Raw genomic sequence first — 6505 nt, 5'->3', positions numbered from 1 at the left:
GGTGGGAAGCTTGTTTCTCAGAAGATACTTTGTTATTGGTCAGTGGGTCAAGAAGGTTGTTACATTCTCTGAGCCAGGAGAAGGCTATATAAGCCCTGATGTGAGGCTTTGCTTTGGGGATCACTTTGAGAAGTGTTGTGTGATTTGACCAGATGAGACGGTGGGAAGCCATTGTTGAGAGCTCCCCGGCTTTGAAAACCCAGATGTTGATGCTTCCTTCTCTGGTAACTGTGATTAGGTATGGATGTATGTAATGGTTGGACAGTTTGGAAGCCTGTCTACTGAAATATTCTTGTAACTTATGCTTGTAACCTCTGTATATTCTGAAGTTCGGGGTGCTAACCTTTTTCCCCCTGAACTAGGTAAATGATATATGTTTGATTGATTAAAGTAAGCTTGTTAACCCATTTTGAGTTGCTTTCTTTTAGCAAAGTAGATCTAAGAACCTGTGTTGGCAGCCACTCTGGGGACGCTGGGGTGCTTGCTGCTACATCTATCTCTAGAGAAAGAACTGATTGAGTCTGAATATAGGTTAAAGCATATTATTTTTTACTTTCTTCATTGGGGGGGGCACCTGTGTTTTCTTTTATAACATGCCTAATATGGAATATGGAAACATGTTTTGTATGATTCCACATATATAGCCAATATCAAATTACTTACTTTCTCAGGGATGAGGGAGGTAAGAAAGGGAGGGAAAGAATTTTGAACTCAAAAATTAAAAAAAAATTAATGTCAAAAATTGTTTTTACATGTAATTGGGGAAAAATGCTAAAAAAAAATATTCTGCTCAGACAGCCAGGTGGCTGCCAAATCCCATTGTTATTTCAATGCTGTAAGAAGATGACCCTATGCCCTGGATTATGCATACATACGTGCAAATGTATGTGTGTATATATACACTCATGGATGTCTATATGGAGGGAGAGAGAGAGACAGACAGAGGAAGAGAGATAGAGAGAGAGGAACAGAGGGAGAGAGAGAGAGAAAGAAAGAGATTTTATATGGGTATGTGTGTGTATATATATGTATCCATATGCATTTATATATATATATATATATATATATATATATATGTAATTTAGGTATAAGTATTTACTTTGTCTAATAACATAATTATAACTCTGGTTTTTCTGGATTCACCTTATGCACAGTAAATTTTATTCCAGCCCTTCATTTTTACTCTTTGTATATCTTTGTTTTTTAGGTGTTTTTCTTATAAGCAACAGATTACAGGGTTTTGTTTTCTTTTCTAATAACTTTTTTTTATTAGATTGTCTAAACCATTTAGATGATATGCTTTTGGTTTATATTTTCTTCCATTTGCCTCTAATATTTGATTGTTTTTTTTTTCTAAATTAGAATTTCCTCTTTATTAACACAGTACTTTGTCTCTTAAGCTATTTTGACTCAATCTATTTTAAGACAAACTTATTCCTAACAACTCTCTGCCTGTTACTCTCAAGTCTCTCCCCTCACCCCTTATTTGTTACCTCTTCCTTTAGCTTTGGAGTTTTGTGTAACTTATTAGTTTTTCTTTCTTCCTTTTATCTAGTTATTTAAATTTTCTCCTCTTTTTTTTTTCCTTCTGTTTAGTCAAGTAAAGTTGTTCTCACTCTCTTTTCCACTTACTTTTGTTTCTTAGTTTTAAGAATTTCATTTTCTGGGCATTTTCCCACAGAATGCTACTACAGCTGTTGCCTCATCCAGAATAAGTTTTTGCCTTTTGGTTTTGATTCACTAGCTAGGGAGAGTAAAGTTGAGTTCTGTTGAACACTTGTAGGTTGACTTGAGTAATACTGTTAGAAATTGATGTATGATGGGATAGGAGTTGCTGGGTGAGTGTGCTGGGGAAAGAAAATTTTCTTTCCTGCTATTAGTTCATTGAGTTTTTACTTTGCTAGGGTTCTTGGTATCCTAAACACTCGGTATCAGAGACAACTGAAACTGCTTTATGTCTTGAGCATAATTCCTATTTGCAAAAGTTTGAGGGATAATGAGCATTGAAGAAAGTGTCAAGTCTTCCATCTTATTGGTTCAATGACCTGGAAGTCCCCATGACAGATAAATGAATGAATGTTTGCTCTTTGCTCTTTGTTGAGTTTTACTAGAACTTTTATGGTAGAAAGAACGATGGATTTGGAGTCTGAAGATCTAGAGCCAAATCCTGGCTCTGCCACTTCCCGTACAATGTCACTTTACTTCATTAGGACACATAAGATCAAGGTTTTAGAGCTAAAATGGATTTATCCAACACCTAGTACTACTTCTTCATTGTACAGATGAGTGAACTGGATTATGGAGGTTAAATAAACTTGTCCCGAATCGAACAGGTAACAAGCCAGAGCACCATGATTTGAACTCAGGGCCTCTAACTCTAGAGCAGTGTATTTTTCATTGAAGTACAATATCTCAGTTTCCTGATCTGTAATATGAAAGTTTTAGATACAAATATCTTCAATGTGCTTTACAAACTTAAATATACAATTCAAAGAATTGTTGGAAAGAGGGACTGGATGTGGAATCAGAACAGATTATCTTGCTGTGGCTTAACTATTTTGTTTCAGATGCTGTGCACTCCCAGAACACTAAAAACACCCCCACACTAAAATATACATATCGGAATATATCCCAAATTCAATTTTTAAGAATTCCTGACTCTTTTGGTTGTCCACACTAATGAAAGAAAACTACTCAAAATCCCAAAGCTGTCTGTACAGCAATCCCTTCCTAAGTTAACTGAGCCAATAAAAGGTTTGTTTCTTCCTTTCCTAAATAATCAAAACTTTCCTTGCCATAGAAAACCCCAGCTCCCATTTCTAATTCCCAGACCTTTTGTTCTTGCTTTCTATAGCACTTCTAGTGTTTAGAATTGGTCCATTGATTTATTTAGGTTGAATCCTACCTTCCCTATAGAATTCCTCTGAGCTAGTGCTTCCCTTCTGCCTCTTATCTGGAGCTTCATTTGGGGAAGATACTCTGACCTTTTAAATTCTGCCTCATGAGATACTAACTCCCCCAAACCTCACCTTTCTTATCTAAGGATCACTAGGCTTCTTCTAATCCACTTGTAACTTCAAATTACATTTACCAACTAACAGGATCATAGAGTTTCCATCCTTCCCCGAGGATCTAAGCCCTGTGAGTAGAAAGGGAGCATAAGAAGAATTCAAAATAGCTTCCTAAACTGTGCCTTTAGTTGTATGTTGGATTTGGATATCAATGACCCATCTGACACTGTCTTCATTTCCTTTGGTTTTGTCTAGCGTACATGATATGCCTTTGAACTTGGAAGCCTGGGCAATTTAGCAGAGTGCTTCTTTTTGATTGTGTGAATGTCAGAATGACATGCAAAACCAACCATCTAATGCTCTTCGTGTGATCTTTGGGAAAAGTGCCAGAGGAAAGAGAATGTCCATGGTACATTACCCATGGAAAGTGAGTTTAATCAGTTGGAATTGATTTGTTTAAGTTACACTTACATATAAAATCAGAGATGTTCTGGCCTAAACAAACAGTGCTGAAATTGCCTTCATATTCTACCCTCCACCAGTTCAGTCATCACATACAACATATGTATTAGGTACAACATGGAAAAATGATTCATCATTTCAGAAATTAAAAACAAAAAGGTAGTAAAATAGTATATTTATGTTTTCAAGGAAAGAAGAAAATGATAAATATTTTTTATTGTATAACACTTTGGAGCAGTTATGGCTCTCATTTTATAATAACACCAAAGTAGTGACTGTACTATTGGAGGATCACAGAATACTTTCTGGACAATACCTGGTGTTAGATTTCTTTTTCTCCCGGCTTAGAGGGTGAGTAATTTTTAGTGACTAGTAGAGCCAGAAAAAGAAAAACAGTAAAATGCATGGACAAGGAATCACTGGTTACTTCACATCCTATTAATTCTGTTGGATTTTTTTTTAAAGTAGTACTTTCAAAAAAACTCAGCCAGGGGCTCTGAAAGTGAAAGGATCTTTACTAATGGAAGAAAAAAAAGCAAAAAAAAATTATTCTATCTTTCAGATTACATGTTTAGAACCCCCTAAAAAACTTCATTCACTTTCTGACTTTAATCCTGAGGTGATAAAGTTGGAAAGACAAAATCCAATTAATCATTACCTGGCTTCTAAGGAGAGGCTCAACAAGGGCTCAGTGACTGCAGCTGTGTCCTAGGGCACTAATTTCCATGAAATGAATTTTCTCCCACCAATCATCTTTTCTTTGTGGTTATCTCCTGAACTCTGCCATCACCCTACATCTCTTCCCATCACTGTGGTCCCTACCTCCTCATGAAATTCTTATGAGGGCATAGGCTACAGCTTCGAGGGGACAGACTATCTTCTTATCTGAAATGGCTACATCCGCAGCTAGACTGCCATCTACACTGTTAATATCCCTTCACTCAAGTTCTAGCTATAGCTTCAAGCTTCCTGATCAGTATTGTTTTTTTTTTTAAGAACAAGGCAATTTATTAATGAATCTGGTGTGATTTGCCCTAATGTTTCTTGTTGGCAGCTGCCACCTGTCCGGCAATTCTGTCCAGGTCTCTCTGTCCCAGAGGTGTCAGTTTCCAGCCCCGTCCTGGTCCTTCTCCACCATCTTGAGCCCCTCCAGGGCCTGCAGGACCCTCTGGGCCACGCTCTTGGAGCCCCAGCTGAAGTGGCTGGGCATGACCCCGTGTGGATCTTGATCACGGAGCCCCTGCCGGCGCTGCCGCGGAGGTACAGGTGCCAGGCTGTGGAGGCTGCCTGCGTGTAGAACCAGTTCTCATCATAGGGAGCCAGCTCCTTATGCTTGGCCAGCTTGACCGTGTCCACCCATTTGGGGACTTTCAGCTTCCCTGACTTTTTCAGGAAGGCGGCCAGGGGCCGCACGAACTCCTGCTGGTTCACATCCTTCACCGTGACTCCATGCATCGTGCAGGCTCTGCGCAGCCAGCCAAGGGAAAGCCCTAATCAGTATTGTAAGGCAACCTATAGGGAAAGAAGAGATCTGATATAGATTTTGTTAACTTGGGAGAAAAAGGCAGATAGGTGGTACAGTGGATAGAGTATGAGGCCTTAAATCAGGAAAACTTAGCTTCCTGAGTTCAAATCTAGCTTCAGATACTCTCTAGTTTTGTGACTCTGGGCAAGTTGCTTAAACAACTCAAGGACAACAAAACTTTGGAGAGAAAAGGTACAGCTGAATAATAAGATCAGATGCTAGATGGCAAAGGATTTAGGAGTGGGTGAGATGAGCAGTAGAAGCAATGCAGATTTTGCTAGGAGATTGTGAAAGATGAGAAAGATATAGGATGAAATATCTTGAGGACCTAAGAGAGTCAAGTGAAGGCTGTTTAATGATGAGAGGGAAGCTAATATTTATAGGCAACAGAGAAGGAATAAGTATAAAAGCTAGAGCTTGAAGATTAGAGAAAGAGGAAGTTTGATTGCAGGAGCATTAAAGGGCATAAGAAAGAAGGGTTGGCCTTGGTGAGTAGAAGGACCATCTCTTCTGGGAAGATGTCATAAAACCAGGGAGAATACTAATGATGTCAAGGGGAGGAGAAGGAGCTTGTAGTGAAGGGCTTCTATTTTTTTTTTGGAGGACAATTGGGGTTAAGTGACTTGCCCAAGGTCACATGGTTAGTTTTTGAGTTAAGTGTCTGAGACCAGACTTGATCTCAGGTCCTGCTGACTCCAGGGATGGTGTTCTATTCACTGCACCACCTAGCCGCTCCTGGGCTTCTATTTTCTCAATAAAGTTGAGGCAAGATCCTCTGTAGGCAGAAAGGAGTGGCAAATAGCAGCTCTCTTCCATAAAGTATTATTCCTTGACGGAGATGTAGTCTTATGAATTATGAAACCGTATGAATTAATCTCTTCCCTCTGACATTAGACGATTTTTCTTTAAAAATAGTGATGTTTGATTCCTATGAATAATGACTAATAATATCAACTAGAGATGCTAGAATGGTAAGGCTGGGGGGCAAGAGACAGGGTTCCAATTGTTCATTTTTTATCAACAATATGCATCATTGCCCGGAGAGGCTTGCCAAAGAGATCATTGGCATAGCCCAACAGCTGAGTTGCTGAATCATATGTAACTTCAGATTAAATCGTTAATCCTTAGAGCTATTTGGATCTCATATTATACCAAAAGAAAGGTGGGAATAAATGCTGGCACCCCATCAATAGTGCACTGGGAAACAGAAGATTTTGTTTGTTTATTTTATCTTTTTGCTGTTTTTTTTTGAAGGGGAAAAGGCAGGGCAATTGAGGTTAAGTTACTTGCCCAAGGTCACATGGCTAGTAAGTGTTAAAAGTCTGAGGTCAAATTTGAACCCAAATCCTCCTGACTGTACCACCTAGTGCTCTATTTACTGCACCACCTAGCTGCCCCCTGTTTGTTTATTTTAGAGAGGGAAGGGCTGTTGACCATAAGAGGAGTTATGTGGAAGGATAAGGGTAAGGGTAAGAGATGCAATGGCTTGCAGGAGAAGACAGAGTTT

General features: G+C 39.0%; 1 pseudogene; it reads right to left on the bottom strand.

Moving 5' to 3' along the window:
* Positions 1-4452: 4452 nt before the first annotated feature.
* LOC138175925 (small ribosomal subunit protein eS19 pseudogene) lies at positions 4453-4928 on the bottom strand (annotated as a pseudogene).
* Positions 4929-6505: the final 1577 nt, after the last annotated feature.

This window comes from Petaurus breviceps, unplaced genomic scaffold (genome assembly GCF_028583685.1).
Source record: "Petaurus breviceps papuanus isolate PSGF00001 unplaced genomic scaffold, PetGlider_PUasm1.0 80, whole genome shotgun sequence".
NCBI lineage: Eukaryota > Metazoa > Chordata > Mammalia > Diprotodontia > Petauridae > Petaurus > Petaurus breviceps.
Note: the sequence above shows the minus strand (reverse complement) of the source record. Positions and strands in the feature narration are given on the sequence as shown.